Below are 14,351 nucleotides of genomic sequence, written 5' to 3'. Positions count from 1 at the left end.
TTTGATTGAAGGAAATGATGAGTTTTCTCCGTAAGGACAGTCACTTCCGGGACATTACTTTTTTTTCGTTAGTATATTGGGGAACCTTAAGGGAAATTTAGAAAGTACACGTAATAACGGTAGAGCTCACACCGCTTTGCGGCGCTCGCTATTAAAAGGAAAAAGGATATAATATGCAATTATGCATATATATAACCAAGAAGTTTTGATTCCACAGATTGTGTAGGAGTTATGCACCATTTGAATATGCAGAAGTTTCTAGAAATGCACGACTGATATATGGACATCATGCATGTGAGCAACACACACTTTTTCATGAAAAGAAATTATCGCTTGTATCAACGGTGAACGTACTTGTCTAGCAAGCGATGTTATAGCGAAATATCTTTTAAGGATAAACGTAGATCTTTTTGTTACAGTTTACCCAGGCTAATTGTAATCTGATCCAACAATTTTTTATCAGACCAGTTTACATGGCGTTTTGTTTTACTCTAGTGATGTTGTCACTGACGTCTTGGCCTTTGGTTTTACTATAGTGATGTTGTCATTGACGTCTTGGCCTTTGGTTTTACTATAGTGATGTTGTCATTGACATCTTTGGTTTTACTATAGTGATGTCATGGACGTCTTTTGTGTTTGGTTTTACTGTAGTGATGTTGTCATTGTCGTCTTAGGTTTTACGAATAATTATTTGTGTATTACTGTATGGATATCTATAAAATGTGGTATGAACCGATTTGTAATTAGGTGCGGACAAGGAGCCAGAAACAAGCATTTTTTTTTTATGTCTGGACAATAACTTTGATATAAAAAATAGATCTCTTGGCAATTGTATCACAAGTTGCCATTTCACAAAGAAAAATCTGGAAATAAATTTTAGTCAGTTTACAGTTAAGGATCAAAATGGGCTGGAAACAGGCTTTTATACGACCGCAAAGTATTTGCAGTAGTATAAAGGTATGGGTCTGTCTTTGTCATCGTCATCCATGCCGTTTTCCGCAAACACTTGATTTTCTTGTGTTAATTTGAATATTAGTGGGTTGAAATATATTATAAAGGTTGTAAACTACAAAAGGACATTGGTAAAAGTTTTGTTTGGGTTATTGTCCCGATCATTTTGGAACTAATGGTTAAAAAAGGATAGAAAACAATCATTTCATAGACTTTCACTGTATAACTCCATTGAGAAACATAAGAACGTTTGTGATATTGTTTTACAATATCCACACCACAATAGACAGTCTTGTATTAATTTTAGGGATTTGGACGCACAATTACTTGACTATTACTAAATTGCTTTTTATGACATTGTATATAAATGTGCCATTTCACTAGAGGAAGACTTGGATTGATTTTGGGGGTTAAGGTTTATACATTTTTTTAACTAGTGACCCAAAAGGGGACTAAATAAGCGTTTGCCTTATGTCCAGATAATAACTTGAGTAAACGTGAATGATCTCACACATTTAACAAAACGTGCCGTAGAACTAATGGAAGACTGGAATAAAGATTTGAAAGTGTTGATGAAGGTTGGGATTATTTAGAGGTTTTGACTGGAACTATTTAGGAATAAGGACCACTTTGTTTCAGGTCAAATATTTGTGCTGTGTTAAAAGTCTAATCGAAATCGAATTTCAAAGTTGTATCATATTTGAATGGTGTGTCCATACTTGCCCCAATTGTTCAGAATTCAGCTCCTGCGGTCGTATCGATTGCGCCATGCTAAGCATTGTATGCTGATATTAAGTTAAAAACTTTGTTGAAAGGTTTGGATATCTTTGATATTGTACATTATAATTAACACGGTGCCTTGCAACCAAATGAAAAATCAGATAGATTTTTATCTTTGTTATTGTTAAAGAGGCTACATCGGATATGGTCAAAGTTTTATCCGAAGTTGTCAGATTGAATCACATCCATATTCAAAGCTGTATCAAGTTAGAATGTTAGAAGTTAAAGGTTACATTTCTGTATGAAAGCCGTCGGTTTGATTTTGTTCGACACTGCTTTTCTTATATTTCATATATATGTGTACACGACCGCAAAATAATTGCATCTGGCCCAAAGGTCCAGAAGAGCTACTGCTTTCACTTGAAGTCGGTTGTTATCCTCTTACCAGTAAGAACCAGTCATAATATGAATGTCCTAAGGGAATTCTGCCTTGAATCGATGTGGGGAGTTTCGATTTGTCGAAAAGTAAGACTTCTTAGACTACTCGGTCCGATAATATACACCTTCCCTGCAAATTTCAAGTAAATCTTTCGACCCATTTAAGAGTTATACCCCCTTTATATGTTATTTTTACAATTTATTTGCATTTTTCGGTTATTAACCTGCAAAGTATATAAGTTAGCTTAAAGTGGTTAATGTATCATCATAAAGAGGTAATTACCTATCATCAGTCAGAATTTTTAGATTAATCAAAAGGCTTTATATGGTGTTATGGACCCTAAAATAAATTTTTTTAGGTGTTTTTTTTTTGGTTGTCAGACCAATGGGAACATTTCGTGGTATGGATATTTGTTAGGGTATTTTGCTTAGGATTGATTTGTGGATTTTTGTTTTGTTGACAAACAGGAAGGCTGTAACTAAAAGCAGGCTGAAGGGGTGGGAAAAGCAATATTTTGCATATATTTCTACAACCAATTCTTACAGCAAAAAAGTACTTACCATGATGTGATATACTGTAACCATGGATATATTTTCGTGAAAATCAGTCGATCCTCTTTGGAGTTATTGTTTTCTGACGTTTCTCTTTCTTTGTTTCGATGTTTTCATCATTTTTCATTTTTGAAAGATCAGCTGGTGCCAATTTCACAAAAAAGTCGTATGTGTAAATTTGAGCATAAGTATTTATGTGACCAAAAAAAAAAAAAAAAAAAAAAAAAAAAACATGACATTACGACGTCTTAACTTACGATCAATTTCATACATACAATTTTTTTTTGTGAAATTGTCGCTAGTACCTCTGAACTTTATAGGGACGTTGACCACAGGCGTAGCTGCCTATACGCAAATACGCAATTGCGTACTTTCGGAAAAAGTAACAAAAATAAAAACACACATTTTAAACATGAAATAAAGGTTATTTATCACATATGCATACCATGAACGTAGTATAGGCTCTGAAAAACTGGCTCCAAAATCGTTAAAATTCAGGAGTTTCCCTCAGGGCTTTGCCTTGCCGGACTCCCTGGGGGGCCTTGAGCGACCCCCTCCCCCCGACCCCTCGCCGTAATTTTGCGTACAACTAAAACAGGCCTAGCTACGCCCCTGTTGACCGTAATGCTCTTTACAAATGACACTATTTTTGTGTTGCTCGAATGGCTCAGCTGGGTAGCAGGATCGATATAAGTATAGAGGGCTATTCTGGATGAACGTTTTGTTCTAAATAATATGACTGAATATTTTCAATTCTTCAGGTGAGCAATTCAGGCTCTTTTATACTAACGTTTCACACTTAAAGCTTAACACATTATAGCACAATGTATGCGCTATAATAATATATCTACATGCACAGTGACTACTGGAATGTATTTGCATAGGACTAAATAGATTTCATTATGATCAAGTTTCTCGTTGTGTGAAGGTATCTTCCTCTGAAGGTCAAAATAAAGAAATAAAAATGATTGTCATTGCTCATGGATGACAATTATTTCTATTTCAGCTAGAAATTGATCACATGCTATTAGAGTGCGTGCAAAAATGTGAACTAAATATGAAATTACACACGATTTACAAAGAATTTTGCTTAAGCATACATGTATTATGATAAATATTACAATATGTAAAATGCATTCAAATAGCGTAAGTCAAAGAACAAACCCTCTCCCAAAAATAAACAGATAAATAAATAAGTAAATAAATAAAATAATAAAATAAAATAAAATAAAATAAAATAAAAACGAAAACGAAACAAAAAAGGGAAACTTAAAAACAAGACAAAGAAAAGTAAACGAGATAATTTGACTCTACAATCTGTCATATTTTACTAGAAGTACTCGAATTACTTTCTCTATTTCTGGTCCTGACGATTTAATTAGTACATCTGTTGTTACGATGGAGTTGAAAATCCATATTTGTCCTTTGGTTGAAAAAAAATCTAGACCCGAGAGCTCTGAATTGATGATCTTGTTTTCATGAAGTATCATAATTTGCTATAAAAGTATTTGTGAGAAAGGTAAAGCAAAGTACTAAAATTTGCGAAACATCGACGACGTCTGAAACAAATGAATATATGAGGTTTAATTTGAAAAAAAATACGTACGCACTTTTGACTTTCGTAAGAGTAATCAAGGGAACCAAGGTTATAGCGGTAATCAAAAGAATGCAATCCTTGGACAAAGACCAGACATGGAAAACAGACATATACAATAAAGAACATGAAGTAACAACAATCATACATACAAAGTAACAAAAGCAAATGAGCAACTCGGACTCCACTAAAAACTGGGAGTATGGACCTTTCATATGCCATCGTCGTCAAATAATAAAAGTAACCAGAGTAAAAAAAAAATGTAGATAATGTTAGAAATATGTGATTTTTTACTGAATTATCTGCCCTTGAATTGTTCTTTTTCAGTGCATTTCATTGAAATTATAACTCAATATACCAAACTGATATGGAAAATCTTGTTTTGTTTCCTTGATTCTGATAGTGCAAGAAGTCATTTTACTCTTTCACAATGGAGGGTTTTCTTGAACCATGTTTCACCGATTTGGGTGTTGCGCTTTTGAGATAAAAATTATATAGATTGTACATGAAATTGGCATTCTGCAAGAATTACTTTCTTGATTTTGTTTGATTTGGTGATTTCATTGCGAGATAAAGGCATGTTTTTCTCAAAAGTACAGATCTGAATACAGAAAGAATTGTTGTTTCGTGAAAATATAGCATATGAAGACCCCAAAATTATTTCTTTGGTGGGCGTTTCTACACGAAGAACAACTTTACCATTGGCGGTGTCCGAATTTTATATGAACTGGTACTTAAATCAATTATAATATAATCCATTTCCGAACCCATTACCTATACCACACATTGGTTGTGTACTTCTTTCATCGAGTTTTCCTTGAACATGAATATGGCCACCATTTTGCTATACAGTAGTGTAGTTACGTCATTTATCTAACAGCGCCAACAGCGGAAGTCTTCAAAACTAAACATATTAATAATATTCTAATTTCTAAATATTTCATTTTATACCTGTATAAAATGAAATTATCCTGTGAATTAGCCTCCATGGCAATGAACGTTTTGATTTGCTATGTATTATATCACTACCTCATGGGGACTTGACAATCAGAGACTAATTTGCACAAGAAAGTGTAAGATATCTGAGATATCTGAAACAGTTATGTGTTTAAAATTACAGTTTTTATTTAATACAAGACCAATCTATAGCATATTTCCGCATTTGCATTATACGTGATTGTTTAAACCCTTTATCGTTTACCCTATATCACATACCCTATATCTTCCATGCTTGGAACACACTAAATATAGTTAAAATATACAACGTATACTGAACATTACATGTCAAAATCTTATCACATGCTGTATCAACCCTCGATCTATATCAACCGGCGAGTCGGTGGTCCTTTGGTTGATATAGGAGTCTTTGGTTGATACAGTATGTTGTTCAAATTTTGGCATTTAAAGTATACCTTGTATTGCATACCCTATATCATACTATTGTAAATGAAAATGGTGGCGATATACGTACACCAGGCAAACCCGATGAAAAAAGTACACAATAATAGGATTAGGATAGTTAAGGTAACGGATTGGGAAATTAACTACATAATTTAGATTAAAAAATACATTTTTTTTTTTTTTGGAAAATACCGTTTAAACCCTATATCGTACACCATACATATATCATTTGTCACACACCTAGACCTATATTGAATACCCCTTATTTCATGCTTTCTTGGAACATATGTACACTTGAACCATATAGAAAATAAATGATATAACCATGACATGTCAAAACGTGTTTCACATGCAATGGCAACCTGAGACTCTGAGATTTGAAGCAGTATGTGAAACAGATTTTGGTATGTAATTATAGGTTTCATAATTCGTGAAAAATGAATATTGCAAAATATCAAATCAAGTTATTTATTTTCAGCATCATAGTAAATGAGTCTCGGTGAGCCTGTTATGATGTTAAATTGAATAACGCGAGTTGATATTTAGCAATATTAAATAAAACGAGTTTTCCTTGGCGGAAATTTTAGCGATTGTCCGTCTATGACGTCTCCAAATGTAACGTGAGAACAACGTCAGACACTTCAAAACGTCGCTTTCTAATAATGTTTTATCGAAATTACGTCACGTTTACAAAACACAGAATCACAACAGCATTTTTTCTGTATCACTAGTTCATATCAAAACCCTAATCCATGATGTGATATCGCTATATATTTAGCCTTTAAGAAGTACATAAAATGACCAAATTATAGAGAATATTTAATATATATTATTTCCTCATCAGTGCACAATTGAATAAAGTTGGTTGTTATAGTTGAAGTATGTATTGAAATATAGAATATTTGCATAGTAACAATATCTATGATACTGAAAGAAACGAGTTTAAACTACTGTTTTAACGGCCATTAGGTCATTGAACATAACGCTATACGTGCAATCTTCTAACGGTTCAATTTACAAACACTTCCTTTGATATTTTCATTCAGATTTTTCTTTAATTTAAATTATCTTATATTTTTTTTGTTAAAGAAGAATGAAACAAACTATACATTTACTAGTCACGCGGAATGAGTCATGGTTTGTTACATATCACCCGATATCGGTTTTGGACGGTATCCAAATAATTTAAAACATGTGAATATAAACCACAACTGGGGTTCACCGACTGTCAATTATCACGTTATTATAAACAGGATATGATAATGTTTGTTGAAATAGTTGACCGAATTTATACTTTTTAATACAGACTAAATTACGTTTTAAGGGAATTGCGTTACTCGCAATAAATACAGGAAGGGCATACCTAGGACAGCTTTTAACTTTTTTAAATGATTGAAATGCAGATAATTGTGTTATTTGAAACCGACAAAATAGTAGAATAATTTGTTAAATGTGTAAACTACGCATTATAAATATGGATTGTACTGTAAAACGTTAATGCTATAGGCCCCATCCTATTGTAGACAAGGACCTTGATGACATAATGGACTATTCGTTGTCATTAACGACATATTTTTATTACTTCTTTTTATGACTAACGGAATTAATTAAAGAATGAACTTACTATGTTTATCATGCTATTGAAAGAAACACATGACTGTTCAGAGACGTTACAGTCATGTTTTAATTAAGGGTTTGAAATATTTGCTCTAAAAAAAAATTAAATTCCATTTATCCATAACTCGTGGATCGTTATGGTGTATCCATCAGCACCATGAAAACTGATTTATTCAACGGGTCATAGTTTTCCTTCCCTCGTTTGTCTACCCCGGACATGACTTTTTATGAGCAACTCGGCGGGTGTTTCTAGAAAAGCAGAGGACGCTTACCCTACCGGTGCACCTGGTCCATGCTTCAAGTTTTTAGTGGAGTCCGAGTTGCTCATTTACTTTTGTTACTTTGTATGTATGATTTAGTTACTTTATGTTCTTTGTTTTGTATGTCTGTTTTCCATTTCTGGTCTTTGTCCCTGGATTACATTCTTTTGATTACTGCTGTGGCCTTGGTTCCCTTGATTACCTTTTCACTTCATTTTCATTCGGAAACAATGATGTAGCACAATTCTCTGTCATGGAAACTTAAAAGAATTATATGTTACCCCAGAGATGTTGAGATGTCATTATATAATTGACACAAAATATCATATCTTTATATATGGGGAGAAAAATGTAATAAACGCGTTGTTGCCATTTTAGCTGTCCTTTTATGATAGTATACAAACTTTTATATTTTCTTCAATCTACCCCACATTTCCACATAGCAAGTGAAAGCCGTTTCTACACAAAACATTGAAGTTCTATTAAGATGCGTTATCCCTTTAAGAACACACCGTCTGCTGCTTTATGCGTAGACCATAACATATGTACCTGACATGATACATGACATTTGAAATTGAAACGTTTTGAAAAACGTAATGATTTTAACCTCTTCTTTATGATTGACAATATATTAACACCTCAAGCATACGGAGTTTAATTTCGTAGTTGTCCTCTTACTTTTGAGCCTGTCATTTGTACACATACTTTCTTTTCAGAAAGAGGATACTGTCAAATAAGCTTCTAAGTTATGGGTTTGTTCATCCTTTTGATGCCATGACTATATGCGGTTTACGATTGTCATCACAATGTGATTGTCCGATATTTTTTTCTCATGGATGACACCTGATGATCTCTTAGAGTTCATATCTTACAGGACTGACAACACGTCGAACTTGCTACTAGTTGGATCTGCTTATCTGAAAAATCAACATTTTTGGCGGAGCAAGACATTCTTACCCTTCCGTAGCACCTGATGCTGTCCCGTGTTTTTGTTTTGTTGACGTTCATATTGCAAATGCTGTTTTTGTGTGATGTTGTTTTTCCTTATCCAGTGTTATTGTAATCTTGTTTCATTCTCTTATCAACATTGTATATTTAGATAATCCTTTTTTTATATCCACCAGCAGTACGCAATATATGCATATTTCTCTAATTTTGCTTCAATTTTCATACCACTTGATCGGCGTGGAAAAAAACGTTCTCATCACTAGTGATTTTTTTGTTCTCAGAGTTCGATTGGCTTAGAAATCGATTGTCTTGGACTCCATCTTGAATCGCCTCGATTGCCATTGTAGTTATATTTTAGTTAAATGAGATATTTTTGGTGTTTTATTACCTTAAAAAAGACTTTTGAAGGGACTCGGGAAGATTTTAAGTGAAAAATCATTTGAAATCGTCTGGTTTCTTTTGTTTGGAATGTTTGCGTATGTGTGACGTCAACATGTATCCTACGAATCGGAATAATAACATTTTGCGCGCTTTTCATTTTTGGGAATTTTTGACGTTTTTAGGGCATTAGAGAAACAGAATCTACACTCAAAACTTATTGATTATGAATTTCTTACATCTCGTGAAATACATTTTACAGTTTGAATAGCTCGGCAAGCCTCGCGATCAAAGCTATAAAATTTATTTCACTCGATGTGAGAAATTCCATAATCAACTCTTATCATAGATTCTATATTTCCTTACCAGTGCGCTCAATACCATTAAAATCCGATTATAATTATTTTGTAACAAAGCTTTTGAAAATGGTGGAATTAACTTTATACTTCATACACTACACATAATCTCATAAAACAACAATTCACATAGGTGATTTAATAAATCGGAATGTGAAGTATTTGTTCGAATTCTTTTACATCATCTTTTACTAACGAGAAACATAACAACTACGTACATTGCACTTTTTTAGGCTTTTGGAACAGGGTTATGTTGCTACAAGATTGAAGTCATCACTACAGAAGTTTTGTGGTCGTCATCATGAACTCGTGGATCGTTATGGTGTATCCATCTGCACCACGAAAACTGATTTATTCAACGGATTGTATTTTTTTTCCTTTCCTCGTTTGTCTACTCCGGACTTGACTTTTTATGAGCAACTCGTTTAAACTTGTTCATAGAAAAGCAGAGGACGCTTACCCTATCGGTGCACCTGATCCATGCTCCCAGTTTTTAGTGGAGTCCGAGTTGCTCATTTGATATTGTTACTTTGTATGTATGATTTTAGTTACTTTATGTTCTTTGTTGTGTATTTCTGTTTATCATGTCTGGTCAATATTTCGTATTTAAGTGAAAAAAATCTTTCTATAACCGAGACATTACTACATCAAAGTTTTCAATATCACAAGTTCGTTAAAACATCCACACTATGTTTCAACCGATACAAGCAACTCGCTCTCAAATACAAATGTACTTGTGAACAATTAAACGTGCAGGTATCTATCACCCTTTTCTTTACGGTAATAGTTTACACAAAGCAAGGAAAGCTCAACACTCATCCAATACGTTAACCAAACGTTTGAATGAGCTTATTCTTGAGAAATATAGTTATGATATTGTTGTCATACCGTTAAGGGTAGCATTTTGTAGTATTACATTGATTAGTTCATAGGGTCTTAGTAAAGAAATTAAATTTAAAAGTATTTTTGGCATGACATAGGTTGTGTCGTCATTCTTTAACTTATGATGTATCGTGATTCTCAACCTCGCATGTGACAAATTGGGAATAATTTAACATACGATGGGGACATAACTTTTTTATAGTTTTAAACTGGTCTGGAGCTTGTATGTCAGTAACTGCTACTAGTCGTTAGTTTGTACATTTGTGTAATTGATATTTATATGTCCGCTGTAACAAAGAACTCAGACCTTCATAAACCGATTTTTATGTGTGTTTAATTGTGTTATATTTTTCCATAGTAGCCGTATTTCAAAGAGGAGGGTTGTGATCACGCTAAAGTACTTTAATCCCGACGCATTTCATTGCGTCTTTCCCAAGTCAAGAATTTCTGGCCTTTGTATGTCTTGTTTCGTTATCACCTGTAGATGATTTTTATATTACTTGAGTATAAAGGGTAAGTCTTTCGCTGTGCCTGTCTATGATGATGTTTTGGGGCAAGCTGCAGCCTGCCCTGTGGTATGATGGTTTCCTCCTCGTTCATTGAAGACCAATCGATGGCCTTGGACTGATATTTTCATCCCAGTGGGGTTGTTGGCGCTTTGATATATGCATCTTACCTTTTTTCGTTAATGTATGAATGTCCAGGAAATTTACTAAAGTAAGTTAGACGAAAGTCATACATTTAATTACAAGTCGTTTTACGATTCTAGCTTAATTGGAAAACCTGAAACATGCCTGTCAGAAACATACCGTTCTGGCAATATTATTATACTGAAAGGAGGCTTTTTATTTTAAATTACGGTCATCATTTCTATGGAACAAAAATATGTTTGGAAAATTTTCTTTAGAATAGACGTATTTGATGGAATTATCTGTCCAAGAAGTTTCATCTGAAGTTCTGAAAATAAACCATAAATCATTTTACCAAAGGAGAATGACACTTCGTTCTGTTATTCTGAAAGGACGATAACTGACCTTTTGATATTAGTGAATGTCAACAATCTTTGCATTTATTAGATTATCAATGAATGTCGCTTCAACAAAGATTTTAGTTTTAGATATTTAGTTACAGTTATCCAATTTCTATATTGCAAACAACATGTTTTTTTTATATCTGGATTAAAAAATAACTGTGTAACCATTTCATGAACTTGAATTTGGGAGAATAGTAATGAACTATTTTGCAGTGTTATCGTTATAAAGCATAACCTTAAAAGAAAAAAATTGAAATCAGAGAATGCTCACCAAATTACAAGAATGAAAGCTGTGTGTAACAGCGAACTACTTCTTTTTACGTTTGTATACAAGATCTTTTTTTGTTTAACAGTTTGAAATCTCTCAAAAAAGTATGTTTGACATATTTTTTTTAACAACACAAATTGTAAAATGAAAATTTAAAGCAAAGTCATTGTTGTGTTCCGTATACATTTTGTGCCAGAAATAATTAGCGAAGGTATCTCTTGTTATTTGCCATTATCCCGCAAGCTCCTTTGCCATGAAAAAAATTTTGTAGATTGTAAGGTACCTTTATTCATGAGTACCAGTTTTCCTCGATTCGGAAAAAAAAAATATCAGTTCGTAGTTTCTTAAATTCGTAGATTTGTGCGCGTACAAATAAATGGGAAATTAGGAAACCAAATTTCGTGGTTTAGAAAACCCACGAAAACTGGTATCCTTCGACAAGTAATTATTCAACAGTATTTTTTAAATCAAATTTGTAATTTCATTAAATAACAAATAATTTGAAGTAAATGCAGCAAACAATTGAATTTGTCTCTTCCAAAACGGTTCTTGGACTTTGAGTCCAGGTTGCTCATTTACTTTTGTTGTTTTGTAGATGTTATTTTGTTTTTTTTATTAATATTCTTTTTTGTGTGTTTCTTGTCTTTGTCCTGAATCTTGGTTCTCTTGATTACTCTTCGATTACATATAATTGATACAAAATATGCATATAGTATATAATTATCCTATCAAAACTTCACTAAAAATCTATTTATTTGAGTACTGATGCCTGATTCAAAATATACATTGTATATATTAAGTACATGAAGTGTGAAAAGCACTTCCAGGCATGCATCTGAAAGATACGGTGGTAATTTGTTGATAACTAGAAATGTCATGGTGGTCTTCCATTGCCCTATATCTGGTCCTCGCGAAAATATGTAAAACCTATAAGCTCTCATAACTTCATACACATTTCTTGAACAATTCACCTTAAATTTTATTAGACTCATCAATTCTTGGGAAGAAGGTAATATAAATCTGAAGTCTCTTTTAAATAATAATTGACAAAATGATACACAGTGAATAAATTACAAGTAAAGTATTTTTTTTTAAATTTATTCACTGCAATACATATATATCACGTACAAACCTCATATTTACAAACCCATGTCCAATGATCATAAATTAATACATTGCTTTTTAAATATTGCCCTTGTTATCGTACCGATATCTTGATATAGGCCTGGAGGGATTCAGCCGATATGAATGGAGGCCTAACAACGAGGGCAATATGCAAAAAGGCCAGACATTAATCTCCTTATCACATATTTCATACCAGTAATCAATTATTTACCAATTTTGAGTCTTAAAAAGGCTATTGGATAGAGTGTGCATGTTTTTTTCTGTTGCATTTGACTTAGTGCAGTATCGTTCTCTATTATGACAGGAGATGATTGATTACCGGCAACTTATTGTTTTTGTATTTTTCCTACTGTCTAATATTTTGTTTCTTGTGCTGCTTCCATGACACAAAACAAATCTGCAGTATTAAGTTAAACGTCAAATCGAGTATGACTTCGCTGATAAACAGAATGACGCCTCACTAAGTTTTGAACAGATAGACGGAAGTGACGTCAATGTAGTGTGAAGATAATAACGTGTTGTCTAAAAACACAAAAAAAATGCTTTTATTAGATATAAAACATTGGTGTTTATTCAATAAGATATTTGATAAAAAGTCAGAATATATCAGATACTAGTTCACGGTAAGCAAGAGCTGTGGTTTGAAAAGCACTGATGAGATTTTGTTTAGTCTTACAGTAGATACCGATCAGTGGAAATATTCCAATGGCTTTGTCAATCATTTGTATTGGTCCACAAATACACGTTAGTAAGGAAATATAATTGGAAATGAAAGTTAACGTATTCCAAATACCCTAGTCTCGATCTGATATAGTCGTGTCGATCAAACAAATAAAAATAAGATTTGTCTAAATCATTACATATTGTTTTATTGTTGACCATATTTTTAAAACAGGTTCTGTAAAGTGATTGTTATTAATTATTAAATAAAAAAAAGATTTATTTTGGAAATTCTTATAAGTTTTTATTTTTTTTCTGTTAATTAGAACTATTGTTCGTTAATTACCTTGACATTTATTTCTTTTGTGATTAAAAGATGTTGAATTATTTATTACAAACGATTCATTTCGACAAAAGAAAACATATTATTTGACATTATTCATTTTAATTGAACTGATAATTTTCAGGTAAATTTAATTTCTTCCTGTTAGTATCAATGCATTATTTCTTGATATTTGTTTAGGTAATATACATGCATAAAAACGTACTTGTATGTGCGGTCTATTTACCATGTGATCCTTACATATTGTATTATTGTTGACCATATTTTTAGAACAGATGCTGTAAAGTTATTGTTAGTAATTATTAAATAAAAAAAATATTTTTGAAATTCTTATAAATTGCTTTTTTTTTCTGTTAATTAGAACTATTGTTTGTTAATTACCTTGACATGAATTTCTTTTGTGATTAAAAGATGTTGAATTATTTATTTCAAAAGATTCATTTCGACAAAAAGAAAACACATTATTTGATATTATTCATTTTAATTGAACTGATAATTTTCAGGCAAATTTAATTTCTTCATTTTAGTATCAGTGCATTATTTCTTGATATTTATTTAGGTAATATATTTGCATAAAAACGTACTTGTATGTGCGGTCTAGTTAACATGTGATCATAAAATATAAAGTTTTGACATCATTAAAGACAATAGTAACGTTATACCCTCATATCTTACAGCCTAATTTCACTCCTACGATTAATGTAAAATCGTCCAAAGCGCTTTTTAAATTTACTTCTTGATAACAATAATCCACTTCCTACAGTTTACATGTACACCTGTATATTTTGGTTCTTCTAGAATGCTGAAATTTATTTTTTGCAAAAG

At 32.4% G+C, this 14,351-nt stretch overlaps 1 protein-coding gene across 8 annotated transcripts in view; it reads left to right on the top strand.

The window, feature by feature from the left end:
• Window positions 1–14,351, top strand: part of LOC148607670 (putative amine oxidase [copper-containing]) — a 39,776-nt gene that overhangs the window by 17,567 nt on the left and 7,858 nt on the right. For 2 of the 8 annotated variants that reach the window (XM_088546917.1, XM_088546918.1), the window contains one exon: window positions 8,250–9,438. The exons of the other annotated variants lie outside the window; for them this stretch is intronic. The gene's annotated coding sequence lies outside the window, so the exon portion shown is untranslated. Of the gene's footprint in view, window positions 1–8,249; window positions 9,439–14,351 lie in introns of those variants that run through there. 8 annotated transcript variants of the gene reach the window in all.

This window comes from Perna viridis, chromosome 9, assembly GCF_037379345.1.
Source record: "Perna viridis isolate PV_CMFRI_1.1 ecotype Kerala chromosome 9, ASM3737934v1, whole genome shotgun sequence".
NCBI classification, from domain to species: Eukaryota; Metazoa; Mollusca; class Bivalvia; order Mytilida; family Mytilidae; genus Perna; species Perna viridis.
Note: the sequence above shows the minus strand (reverse complement) of the source record. Positions and strands in the feature narration are given on the sequence as shown.